Source organism: Pinus tabuliformis, chromosome 2_1 (genome assembly GCF_031772625.1).
Source record: "Pinus tabuliformis cultivar Carrire ecotype Pingquan chromosome 2_1, CPIR1, whole genome shotgun sequence".
NCBI classification, from domain to species: Eukaryota; Viridiplantae; Streptophyta; class Pinopsida; order Pinales; family Pinaceae; genus Pinus; species Pinus tabuliformis.
In genome coordinates this window covers 892,897,282-892,911,129 of record NC_142299.1, presented here as the reverse complement: position 1 = coordinate 892,911,129, position 13,848 = coordinate 892,897,282, and the positions used below count along the sequence as shown (strand labels likewise).

The window sequence follows — 13,848 nt, the reverse complement described above, 5'->3', positions numbered from 1 at the left end:
CAATAATGCTTTTCTTCAGATTGTAGGTCGCTGAGAAGAAGAGAGCAATAACATTTATTTTTGCAGATTCTGCACTTCTTTCATCCTATTAAAGCAGCAAAAAAATTAATTATCATTTTACATTTTAAGAATAAGATATTTGGAACCCTTTCATATGATAGGTGTAATGTCTTTCAACATGCATTGGGGTTTGTAAGTTTGAGAAATTTCAATGGGCATATGCTAAAATCGGATCCTCTGTTTATTCTGATAACTAGATAAATATGTGTATGCTATTTCTAAACAAAGACGGAATTTAATACTTACAATTACCATCGTTCTTTGGTTTTGAACTCTTATCAAAGGAAAATTCAATCAATCCATATTCCTCGATCCCACTAAATCTTGTTTTAGATGTTGAGGATTGCTAATTTATTTGTTTTCACAATTGCAGCTGTAAATGCTGATGGCTTCTTAGCACGGGATATAACATTCGAAAATGCAGCAGGGCCAGGTAGTCAACAAGCGGTAGCCCTAAGAGTAGATAGTAATCACTCTGCCTTCTACATAGGAAAGGTTATTTCATTAACATTTAAAGTAGTAGCACATGATATTAATCAAAATTCAACAATTGCATTCACACTTATATAGTTTTTTAATGTTGTTTTGAATGAAAATACTAAGTTTTCATGGTTTCTTCATAAATAAGTGTAATTTGCACAAATTCATGGTTACGTTTCTGTGTTATATGAAAGCTCAATCTATTCTATTTTGAATTTGGAATCAGGAGCCAAGTCGGCACTTCTAATACCAACTTCAATGGACATGCACAAACTATGAAAGTTGAAGAAAGCTATATAACTTCCGAGGTGGGTGTTCTTGTTTTTGTGATGCAGCAGAAAAGGATCAATCCAGAAACCAAAAAGACTCAACAACACTGCAGAATACCAACTTCAATGGACATGCACAAACTATGAAAGTTGAAGAAAGCTATATAACTTCCGAGGTGGGTGTTCTTGTTTCTGTGATGCAGCAGAAAAGGAGCAGAAAAGGATCAATCCAGAAACCAAAAAGACTCAACAACACTGCAGCTGCTTGTTCCCAAATAGGGGGCTTATCTCCAAATTTTGTTTTCCCTTTCATCCATTTCTCTTCTCTAATTGCAGGGGTGTCACTAAACTGAACAAGGTACTCAATTTATATCGTGTCAAGAGGAGCCATTCTTTATTTATTTGTGGGATCGAACATATGACCTTTCCCCAATAAATAACTTATCCTGCCTGGCTTATCAGTTATCAGTCATAGTTAAGACCGATTTTATGAGTTTATGAAACATCGTTCAGATGAATTTTTAGGAGTATTACATAATGTGCAAATTTTGCATTGCAGTCACACTTCGTGTTTTTTAATCTTTCCTGTGAATTGGATCTGAATCACATTGAAACAAGTACAACAGGGGTTGCATTTAAAACCAATAAGATTCACTCAAACAAAACTCAGAGAATATGTCAAGCATCAATAGTTCTAGTTTTCTTATCAAATTTCAAAATAGAACAAATTTTACCACAAGAGAGCTCATTCCAAATTGATATGGTTCAGAAAAGGGCACGCCATCCCATCCCTCATCCCATCCCTTCCCTTTCCATTTGAGCAAAACAAAGATATATTTTTATATCATCTGTGGCCATGCATTTTTTACCACAAGAAAGCTCATTCCAAATTGATATGGTTCAAAAAAGGGCACACCATCCCATTCCTTCCCTTTCCCTCCGAGCAAAACAAAGATATATTTTTATATCATCTGTGGCCTTGCATTTTTCAACAGCTTCTCTGATGCAAACAATACATAGAATATAACAGATGGACAGTTCTCATGCCTCTAATCTTAAGAAAATATTTCTACCGTAAGAAGTATCACTCCATGAATATGGTGGAGAAGCAATTAATTTTTTCATTTGTTCACCCATCAAAATCAGTTTGTAATGACATTCCACGTTGCAGAATGCTTTGTCACCTCTGCATTAATCAGCAAACAGAGAATGAGATTAGCTCTTGAGAATTGGAAATTATAATCAATTCAAGGTGAATTTCAAAGATTAAAGAAAATTCTAACATAAAAACCATGTTGTGATCATTATAACAAACCTATACATGTAGATGTCCTTCCAATGGTTCAATTGTCGGTTGCAAAGAAAGCATGCTCTGAGAAAATGGGCAACATGAAACACTTCAACATTTGAATTGTTGAATTGCTTTGAGATGGGGTGGCTAACATCCCATACTCCATGTTCATGTTGTTTCCAAACAGGGCATTGCACAGTTTCACACTTGATAACCGTCAAGAGCCATCGGTAAGAGTAATCCCTGACTGTGCATTTAAGAAAAGTGTAGAACATTATACCTGTGGGTTAAACCGAGTTCAGGCAGGCCAGACCCTTGCTTACCCGGGAAAGATCACAAACCATATTCTTGTAAATAGCAAGTTTAAGGGAACCAAATCCATGGTGGTTGTCAAGATAATTAACATAGAATAACAACATAGCAAGAAAATCGTCATTCACTACACACTGAATTTAAAATAAATCCTTATGGTCACGGTATGGGTATAAGCATAAGGAGAACTAAGTTCCATTACACACAGAAATCACGGTATGGATATAAGTAGAAGGAGAACTAAGTTCCATTACATACATAAAATTGAAAGACATTCTGAAAATATAGAATAACAACATAACAAGAAAAATCGTCATTCATTACACACTGAATTTAAAATAAATCCTTATAGTCATGGTATGGGTATAAGCAGAAGAAGAACTAAGTTCCATTACATCCAGAAAATTGAAAAACAATATGAAAATATCAATCACATTGTCTAAACTAAAAAAGCTAGGAAACTGTAGTAATCATTCTCCTTGACTAGACTATTAAGAAGAAATTAGAGCAGTTAAAACTACCTAAACGTCGTTGAAGTAGCCATAGCTAAATCTGAAACCCTCCTCCGAGAAACTCTTCCGTAGAAATTAAATAGGGTCCATGCATTAATAACAAAAAAATAAATAAGCCGCAGACTTGGTGGAACATTTGTCAACCTGGAAAAAGAAAGGAAGCACTTGGTTATTTAGGGGAAAATAATTTCAAACCACCTTCGAACTGTGATTGAGAACCATTCACTCACCTGTGAACAAGAAAACAAGACGGGTCTCATAAGACCTAGATAACTCATAGCAAAAAGGGGAGAAGAACCACTTTCAACCAAGAGAGCAATCGCAAGAGGAAGATGAGATGATGAACCCTCGTGGAGTCAATTACCCGCCAGACGAGGATTATTGCAGAGACAAGAAATGAGCAAGGTTTCCGCTCCTGTAAGCCAAGGGAGAGGTCGAGGATTGGTATCCTCACTCCAGAAGCTGGGTAATGGATCGTTCTTTGCTCCAGAAGGTGTCGCATTAGCTGAACCTTAGCTAGACTTTTCCCTGCTTTCAGGGCGGACAACATGTCAGGCATATATCCTGCCTCCTTCATCCGCTTAGACAAGTGATCCAGCATTGCATAAATTCTCTCTGACTGTGGGTGTGATCTATCTCCTACAATAAATTTGTGCACCACATTCTTGATTTCAATCCAACTACATCCAGGATTCTTCTTTACCTCCCTATCTTTCATCATTCTTCTCACCTTTGCAACATCATCCCACTTGCCTGCAGCAGCATAAATATTTGACAGCAAGACATAGGAAGCTGCATTTTGAGGTTCCAAATCAAAAAGGTGTTCTGCTGCACGTCTACCTATATCAAGGTTTCCATGGACTCTGCAAGCACCAAGCAAGGCCTTCCACAGAATAGCATCAGGCTCATAAGGGATGGAGTTGATAAGGTCCTCTGCTTCATCCAAGTGCCCTGAACGACCAAGAATATCTACCATGCAGACATAGTGCTCCACTCTTGGTCTAATACCATGATGCTGACTCATGGATAAGAAATAGTGCCAGCCTTTGTCCACTAGGCCTGTATGACTACATGCAGCCAGAACACCAAGAAATGTAACGTGATTTGGAGTCAAGCCTGCTTGTTGCATTTCTTCAAAGAGTAGTAATGCCTCCCTGCCATGTCCATGCTGAGCATATGCTGATATAATTGTGGTCCATAAGACCGTGTCAGGTTTGTAAATTTTACCAAATGATAGCCGTGCATCATCTAGGTTCCCATCTAGGTTCCCACATTTAGCATACATATCAACTATGGCACTTCTCACAAAAACATCTGACTCAATCCCACTTTGATTATTTGAGCATGAACCTGTTTGCCCTGTTCCAGGGTTGCTAGGCCAGCACATGAACTTAACACAACCAATTAACCAATTCTTTGTTCCTATGTAGCATACTTTGACATAAGTTGGACATAGATGAGGACTTACACCGACATTCCATATTCAACAGCTCTACTTAGACATTGACATAACTCATATAGACATCTCTATGATTGGGACTCAGCAACAGACAAACTCTGCTGTCAACTCAGCAGCTTATGAAATGGCCAGAGTCTTCTTAAAAATTTCAATATTTCTACAGTTGAGGATTGTAGCAAAGCTCAGGGATCAAACTTAACTCCATGCTTATGAGGCATCCGCGTTCTCACAGTTACTTGCAACTCATTCTCAGTTTTAATGGGAAGGTGATATATGGTGTATTATTGTTGTAGTGGCAGGGGATGGATTTTAATTGTTGGTTGGACCAAAAGAAATTGATGCAAATCAATATTAACTAGTTATTGATAATTTTGCCCACTGAATTCCCTGAGGTCGAGTATAATGCTTTCCTTGCTTATCAAAGAGTATTGATTCTTTTCAATAGGAGTAGCATGTGAGTATCAGTTTTATAAAGGAGTTTCTTTTTATTATTAATAAAAATATAGATAGTTAGTTTCATTTTAAAGGGTTATAAATATGAGTTATAAATACAAGACTTAAAAGGTTGTAAATATTTCAAGGGTTGTAAATATGAGTTATTAATTGTTTTTACTCAAAACATGATAAATAGCAATTTAGCAATTTCTTTTTAGTTGAGTGACTCAAATTCATGTTTCTTTAGGTTGACAGTAAACCCACTAAAGTGGAAAAAATTGTGATTCCAATAATTAGAGGAATTGTCATCATGGGGTGATAAGAAATTTAATATTCCAAGAAGAGGAGGTAGTAGTAGATTCTAAATAAATTAGCAATGCAATAACATAAATGTTTGCAACAAATTTAAAGAGATCCACCTTGTTGAATAATGCACACACTACATGGATAATGGATTTCCGCACATGCCTTACGGCGTTTTCTTTGCAACATCTGGTGCAAATGCTAGTTTATGTATACAACGCATGTTCGTCTCCAAAAAACTTAACACATTAGCTAATATTTTATGTATATAAACATATATTCATGATAGATATTGTTTTGTGCACCTCAACACATATTCTTTTACAACAAAATTAGCAAAATAACATTATTTGTGTGTATAAACACATATTCTTTTCCAAGAAAATTAACAAACTAACTATTTTTTATGTGCATATTTTTCATGCATTGAATATTTGATTTTCATATAAAAGCTTATCTATGCAGTAGATAATTGCATAAATCATGTATTTTTATTCATACTTCAAAATGTATTAAGTAAATAGGTAAAAGATGCAAATGTATTAAGTAAATATTTATAAAATGGTAAATACATTTAGGGATAAACTTTTATTTATAAATACAGAAACAACTTCTCTATTGTATTGCCCTAATGCCAATTATTCAACCTACAATACAAAGCATGCAAACTATATAATAAATTTTCCATAGCAAGCAAGCTTTTTAAAATAAATGTACATAAATTTCCGTGAGACATGTCATCTCGAAATATGCTAAACTATGTTACGAACCTCTTCACGCCTTCATTTGTGGAAGTGCATTATTGGGGTTTACAGAAGACATTCCAGTCAAGGTTGTCCTTGGCCTCTTCAAAAATAAAACCCTTAAGCATGGTAACCCTAAGAGCCACACCAAAATATCACACAGGACGTGATAACACTTTCAATATAACAATCTTGTGGTAGAAAGTAAAATATGTCTTCATACCTAACCACACGAGTGCACATTTCATTTGCACATGGTGTCTTTTTTGGTCTACATAACTCTTGTGAATAGCCTATCCACCTAATAGCTTAACTTCAAACCATAGAAAGCTCAATAGCCGATGAACCCATCCTAATTGGTTCGCCTTTCTTTGTTTGATTTGATAGGAAATTTAATTTATCGGATTAGTTGAAAACCAATTTATAAATGGTTTTTTATATCAACCGTTTCGTCTATTAACACCATAATTTTGTTTTTCATTTTCATAATATTTCTTAACCTAATATTTCTTAACATTTTCATAATATATAATGTATGAAGTAAATTTATAAAAAAAAAAATTCATTTACTATTATTATAAATATTAAAAATTAAACTTATTTGCTTTAATTTTAGGAAAAAAAAAAATTCGGTGGAAAATTAATCACTATTCAGATTTTACAGAATTGAACCTTCAAAATATTTATAAACTAAATACCATAAAATTACAAGAAAGACATTTACAAGAGTTAAATTAACATTAAAAAAGATTCAAGAATATTATCTTTATTTAACAAATTTATGGAAAACTTTTCATAAATACATATTATATTTAGTATATATTAGTTTAGAAACAATATTTTAATATATTGAATTTTTTATTTAAAAAAAAATGTTATTAAGGGTGGTAGGAATTTGAGGTTAAAATCAAGAAGAATATAGATATGTTTAGAGTTTAGGTTACATTTTTAATAAATTTTTTTAAATCTATGTTTTATATTAGAGTTTGAAAAAAAATGTGAACATGAGATTAATGTTTTTGGTGATTTTTTGGATATAATTGGCTATTTGTACTAAACATTTTCAGATACAAAGTTAAGTCATATATTCAAGCAGTTTAACAAGCCCAAGGCTCATCACATGGCTAATATAGGGTAAGGCTAAATCAAGATCAACTTTGGTGGCATTAGAAAAGGGGGTTTGTCCGCCTTCTTTAATGGTTAATTAAAAGACTCGTAAATTAAAGCAAAGGAATGATTTATTATAGTTTAATGTAACATTTTGAGGCTTTGTAAATTTTGATTTTTGTAAATCAATATTTGAAAATGTACCAGTAGAATATTGTAGTATTTTGTTTAAAAACTTCAAAGTCAAAATTCTATAAAATGATGGTTGATCCATATTACATTCCTACTATATCTATTGCTTTCAATTTGCTTATATCAATCATGTATTTTAGCTCAATACCTTTTAATATAATAACTATCATCAACTCTCCTATAAAAAAAGGATTACTTATAATATATTAAATGAGATAATAAAAATACTATATTAAAATAAATACCATAACTAATTTAATATAAAAAAATATGGATTATAATAAGAAACCTATTTTCACATATGCAATGAACGGGTATATATATATATATAGATATATATATTCTGATTTCCATAAATATATATTTATTTACATTATAAAATTTACAAATAATTATTTTTAAGAACCATGCTGGTAAATCACCTTTAACTACTATATGTTCTCAATGTCTTAATTGTCTCTAACAAAATGTTTGTTTCTTACCGTAAAATAACAACCTTAAAAAGAACATACTATAATCCTTAAAAAGAACATACTAGAATTATTTTATTTGGCATAAATTATTCAAGAGTTGGTAGACCCTTGAATAAATTATTCAAGAGTTGGTAGACCCTTGAGTTTGTTAATTGATAAAATAATTTGCATATCACTTTTTTTAACCATTTTCAATAATGTTAAAATGACATGGTATTATATTCACATTACATAACCATTCTAATTTTTTTTACAAAATTTTAATACGTCAAATTTTTTTATGAAAAAATAAAATAATTTTATTCTCATATTCTATTTTAAAAATATAATATTATAAAATAATTATAAATTATAGAGTTTTATATAAATTTTATAATTCTGATTTTCATATTTACATATAAATATATTCTTATAGATAAACAAATTTTAAATTTTAAATTTAATTAAAATATTTATATTATAGTGTTATAATAATATATTTTAAAATATAAAATTATTTTTTGCAATTCAAATATATATTGTAAACCTACGTAAAGCAATACCAATTTAATAACAATTAAAGTGTCAGCCATGTAAAGATAATCAAAGCATTCAGTGTCATTTATAAGTTTGTATTGGAATTTGCTTTTATTAATAAGTTGATTAGTTAAATTTAGTTTTTTTTTTAATAGAATGAAGTAATTATAATAATATTTATCCTACGTAATACCATATCAATTTAATAACCATGTAACGATAATCAAAGCATTGAGGGTCATTTATAAGTTTGTATTGGAATTTTTATTTTATTTATAAGTTGATTAGTTAAATTTAGTTTAATAATAGTCCATCCTACCACCTAGAATAATACCACTTGACTATATATATAATTTTGTAATCTGATATATAATTATTATAAAATTATTATTTATTTTAAAAAGTTTTAAGTAAATTTATTTTATAAAATTTAAAATATATAAATGTTTATATTTTAATTAATTATTTATAATTATATATAAATAATAATTTTTATTAATTAAATTATTTTAAAAAATAAATATTTATATTTTATAAATGCCATATACTCATAAAATTACTTTTTAAAAACATGAAATTTTATATTTGCTATTTATATTTTATATATAAATATAAAAAAATATGCTTGTGTTTATATATATATATATATATAGTTATAATTCATTTTATTAGATTGATATTAGAAGTAAAAAATAAATTAACAATGTATAATCTATATATATATATATATATATATATATATCATTTTTTGAGATTCAACTAGGTTAAGAAAGTCATTCATCTATGACCATTTCCATGAGAGGTAGTTAGATGCTCACAGGGGTGAAGAAGTGGGATTGAAACTAGTGAAATGAATCACATTCAATTTTTGAATAGTCCACTTAACACTCATTCATCATAGGGGTGAAGAAGTGGGATTGAAACTAGTGAAATAAGTCATAGATTGAAACTAGTGAAATGAATCACATTCGATTTTTGAATAGGCCACTTAACACTCATTAACTAGGGCTTCCCGGGAGGTCACCCATCCCAAATCGCCTCTCGCTCAAGCATTCTTAACTATGAAGTTTTCCCCACAATCAAGCCCACTTAGCTTGCTACCCCATTTGCAAAACCTTAGCAAATATTGTGCCTTATACCATTCAAGTAGAGCTCCCTTCACTCTTATGTATTCAAGTATTGAGGGTCTTTCGCAGTGCATTATATTAGATATCACTTTTTGGTATTCAACTACACTTGAACCAGAGGTGATCTGGGATGGGTGACCTCCCAGGAAGTCCTGGTTATCGGGTGCAAGCCCCAGAAGTGATGATTGATGCTATGTGATTCATTTCACTAGTTTCAATCCCACTTCTTCACCCCTGTGAGCATCCCCTGATGCAATGAGTGCTGAGTGGACTATTCAAAAATCATGAGAAATTAGGGAGTTACAACTACCTCTCATGGAAATGGTCATAGATGAATGACTTTCTTAATGCAATTGAATCCCAAAAAATGATATCTAATATAATGCACTCTGAAAGACCCTCAATACTTAAATACATAAGAGTGAAGGGAGCTCTACTTGAATGGTTCATGAGGCACGATACTTGCTAAGGTTTTGCAAATGGGGTAGCAAGCTAAGTGGGCTTGATTGTGGGGAAAACTCCACAGTTAAGCACGCTTGAGCTAGAGGCAATCTAGGATAGGTAAACCTGGTTACGGGTGCAAGCCCCGGAAGTGAAAATTAACGCTATGTAATTCATTATATACTTGTATATATATAATTTAAATTTCTAAAATAATATAAAATTAATATATCTTATATTTAAATTTAAAAAATAAAAATAAGATTTAATATTTAGGTGTGTTTGGCCTAATTAACTTAGGATATAAATATAATGTAAATATATTTTAAAACATTTGAACTATGTTTTGGAACAGAGAGCGCACAAGCAAAATGGAAAAACATCAACGCAAAAACCTTAAGAAATATATAAATGAATATGACCATTCATATTAATAAATAAGCTTATTAAATTCAGAGTCGATAGATCTCTAAGATCTCACAATTGAATATCCAAAAGATGAAGCTAACTAACATAACTAACCATCGCATTTGACAGAAGTTACTGAGAGTGGATACATGAAACTGTTGGCATACCTAAACGAGACAGTGCCTCCGGCCTCCAATTTCTGACCGTCGTTCACCAAACAATCTCCATACGCTAACCGCCTCAACAATTTAGGGTTTACCTCCACCGCTGAGGCGAAGGCGCCGCAATTGATGTGGATATGGCTTATTGCGCAGCCAGAAACACAAGTGTTCATGATTTCTACAGAGAATGCCGGTATACCGTTACTCAATGAATAAATGTATCTCTCCCTCACTGAAATGTCTCTTTTCGAACACAATCCACCACTAATATCTTTGAAGCCGAAGCGGCCTGAACTACCATTTTCTACTCTTGTAGCAGTCATGTGTGTCACATTAATGGGAAATCTATCTCCTCCTCCCACCTTCATAACAACAGGCTGCCGCGAGAGTTCAGCATGTGAGAGAAAAGTTAAGAATATGCAAATTCTAAAGATAAGTGAAACAGATTCGTACACAGAGAGGCCATGGCGATTAGTAATGTAAATAGTCACCATAATTAAACTATAACCTTTATCAAATTTACTCAAACCACCCTGACACAAAAACCTTCTTGCTCTCCGACCCTCGCGATCCCTGGTAGCTAAGAATTTAGAACAAACCATCTCAGTTGTTATCAACTGATTTATTGAATTTCTTATTAACAAAGCTAACCTTATCCTTTAAAAAGATAAAGGCGCCGATGAGATAGGTTGGAAATATAGCGCGCTGCTTCGATTTGACCCGTCACGACTTGTCTTTGTTTCGGAAGTTCTTCCGAAAATTAGGGCATTGTTTCCCGAGCTTTCACAGAGGATTACTAACCTTAGAGACTTACTGCTTTTGACACCGTCAGCAGCATTGATGGCTTTTAATATAATATTGCAGGTAGCCAAATAAAATATGTTGCAAATCCAGGATACTGCTTTTTTAGGTCTTGGACCTGTCCTCACCTTTTTCTTATGGAGGGTTTTGTGGGCGAAAGAAAAGGTAATATAATATCTCAGGTGGCCAGATAGAATATGCTGCAAACCAGCGTTTATCTTTAACCCGACATGCCTGAGAACCTTTTCGTTCATATGTATATTTTTCTTCTCCGGAACAGAACATGTTGGCATCCCGCGATTGAACATTTTTTTCCCAATTTTATATAAAATTATAACTATCGGGATAGGCTTGTCAATAGAAAAAGCATGCCATATTTTATCCTATTTTTATTAAAAATATTATATATGGATAAAAAAATATGACAGGTTTTCATGTCTTTAAAGTTCTAATTTAAAGAGTGTTTTAATTACATAACTGACTTCCAATATTCAAAATTTGATTTTTTTACCAGCTTTGTTATCATAGTGGTCTCTTTTACTTATATTGATCTCTTAAATCTATTAACATTTATCTATAATTTTTATTATTTTTTATCTATCAACATTTATCTATAATTTTTATTATTTTTTATCTATCAACATTTATCTATAAATTTTTGTTATTTTCTTGAGATTAGGTTACATATTTATTCACAATTTAGCTTAAATAATATCATATATAAATAAATAAAATATTTGATAATTAAAAAGCTAATATTGGAAGCCTTATCATTGACAAGTATTAACCTTTTCATTTGTTTGTAAATTTATTTATTTTCGCTTATTTTAGATAGCATTAAATTTTAATATTTACTTTATGAGTAGGTATTAATCACGTTTATCAATATTCATTCAAAACGATTTCAGAGTTGTGTGAATTTTTTCCCTAACTTATTTTTTAGTTTTTAATTAAAAAATTCATTTTGTATTATAATCAATATTTTGAAATTGAAATTTTATTTAAATATGTATTTTAAATTTTAAAATAAAATAATTTTTTATCTTATTTTTTTAACATGATAAAATGAAAGATTGTACTCAACTTATTATCCAATTCCAAATTTTATTCCAGAACATGTAACAATTCTAATTCATTATTATGATGTTTATAAGCTTGTCTATTTTAGAATAAATCTTTAAGAATTTTAATTTATGGAGATTTAACCTCTATCAAATATTTTAAAATAATAATAAAAATAATAAAAAACAAATGGAAATAATAATAATAATGTATAATTTAGTTTTTTATAGTTTTATTTTTATTTTTATTTTTTAATGTTGGTAATGTGAAATGTATCATGAAGTAGGTACGTATCTTCATGTCTATTATATGGATATGTTAGTTTTAGCAATTCTGATCTTCGAGATTATGGTTCACCACCTTACAACAGCATATTCGTTTTAGGTTTAACTCTTTATTGCACCACAAATTTCCTTAAATTTAAATGTGATAATATTTGTAACATTATATTTATTTCACAAAGTGATCTAGTTCTAAATTTTCAGTTGATCTATTCAAAATTTACATCTTGATGCCGACCCTTCTTGTGTCAAAAATGGTTTTAGCTAGAGTTTCAGGTACTCTTAAGAAGTCTCGTGTCTTCCATGTTCGTTGATATTATTATTGTATATTGGATACCAATCATATCCACCTAGGGTGTATTTCTTTTAATTAAAATTATATTATAAAACACTTTCAGATTTTCTCTATATTTTTTCATGATTCTTCATAGATATTATCAACTCAAACTTCACATATATATAAAATAATAAGGATGGTGAGAGTCTCAAAGAGTTTCTTCCTATCCTATAGCCAAAAAGTCTCCTAATTTATAATTTTTTCCAAAGCCTTAAAAAATTTTCCATCCTCCATTTATCATTTTCTCAATACTATACTTCTAATTAAATTTGTGACTAAGATTTATTTTGGGATTTTTTAAGAAGTCACTTTCTAGAAATTGTTCTTGGCATACACAAAATTACTATAAGAGATAATTTTTTATTTGATTATCATAATATTTATTTTATTAGTGCCAATAATCATACTCATACTAGAGCATAAATTATTAAGAACTTTTTCTTGTTTATAGAGGTCATGTTACACTTTGACATTAATAAAATATAATCATAGTAAAGAAGAAGGACAATGACTATTCCAACTAGATTCATGTAAATCCAACCTACTTCTTCCAAACAACTCTCTAACTTGTGTATGTATATTCCAAAATAGGTATAGGGCAATGGACAACCTTGTTTAAGTCCTATATAACAATCAATTTCTTCATACTAACTCTTAATACTACTAAAATTGTTAATAGCATTACCTTACAACCTTAATGCAATCATTCTTAACTAAATTAAAGGTGGAGTGCTTAGCCCCACCCACTAAGGACATTTATTAGCATAAGTGGCTACGTTCCTTGTAATAGGCACATTATTTGACAAGGCTGAGTGACCACAATTGTGAATTAATTTTAATTGAGTTTTGATGGATTATCATGCCAATTATAAATGAGGAGAATGGCGACATGCAGTAGAGTGATATGAAGTTAATGCAAGCGTGGGATTTTATGTGGAATGTTCATAACAAGAGTTGGGGAGGGTAGATATCATGTACCAATGGTATCATGCACAATACATAGGTGTGCTTAGGGTACATGGATCAAAAATGTGCATGGATATGGCACCTTCATGTTGTGATCTCTTATCTACACTGG

At 31.0% G+C, this 13,848-nt stretch overlaps 1 pseudogene across 2 annotated transcripts; it reads right to left on the bottom strand.

The window, feature by feature from the left end:
* Positions 1-1,624: 1,624 nt before the first annotated feature.
* LOC149203513 (pentatricopeptide repeat-containing protein At4g02750 pseudogene) lies at positions 1,625-5,051 on the bottom strand (annotated as a pseudogene). Of its 2 annotated transcripts, XR_016253961.1 has the most exons (3): positions 3,155-5,051; positions 2,125-3,068; positions 1,625-1,995 (listed from the first exon to the last, which is right to left on the bottom strand). The product of XR_016253961.1 is annotated as a pentatricopeptide repeat-containing protein At4g02750 pseudogene, transcript variant X2 (transcript). The 2 variants fall into 2 exon arrangements; XR_016253960.1 differs by having other exon boundaries at positions 1,625-3,068.
* Positions 5,052-13,848: the final 8,797 nt, after the last annotated feature.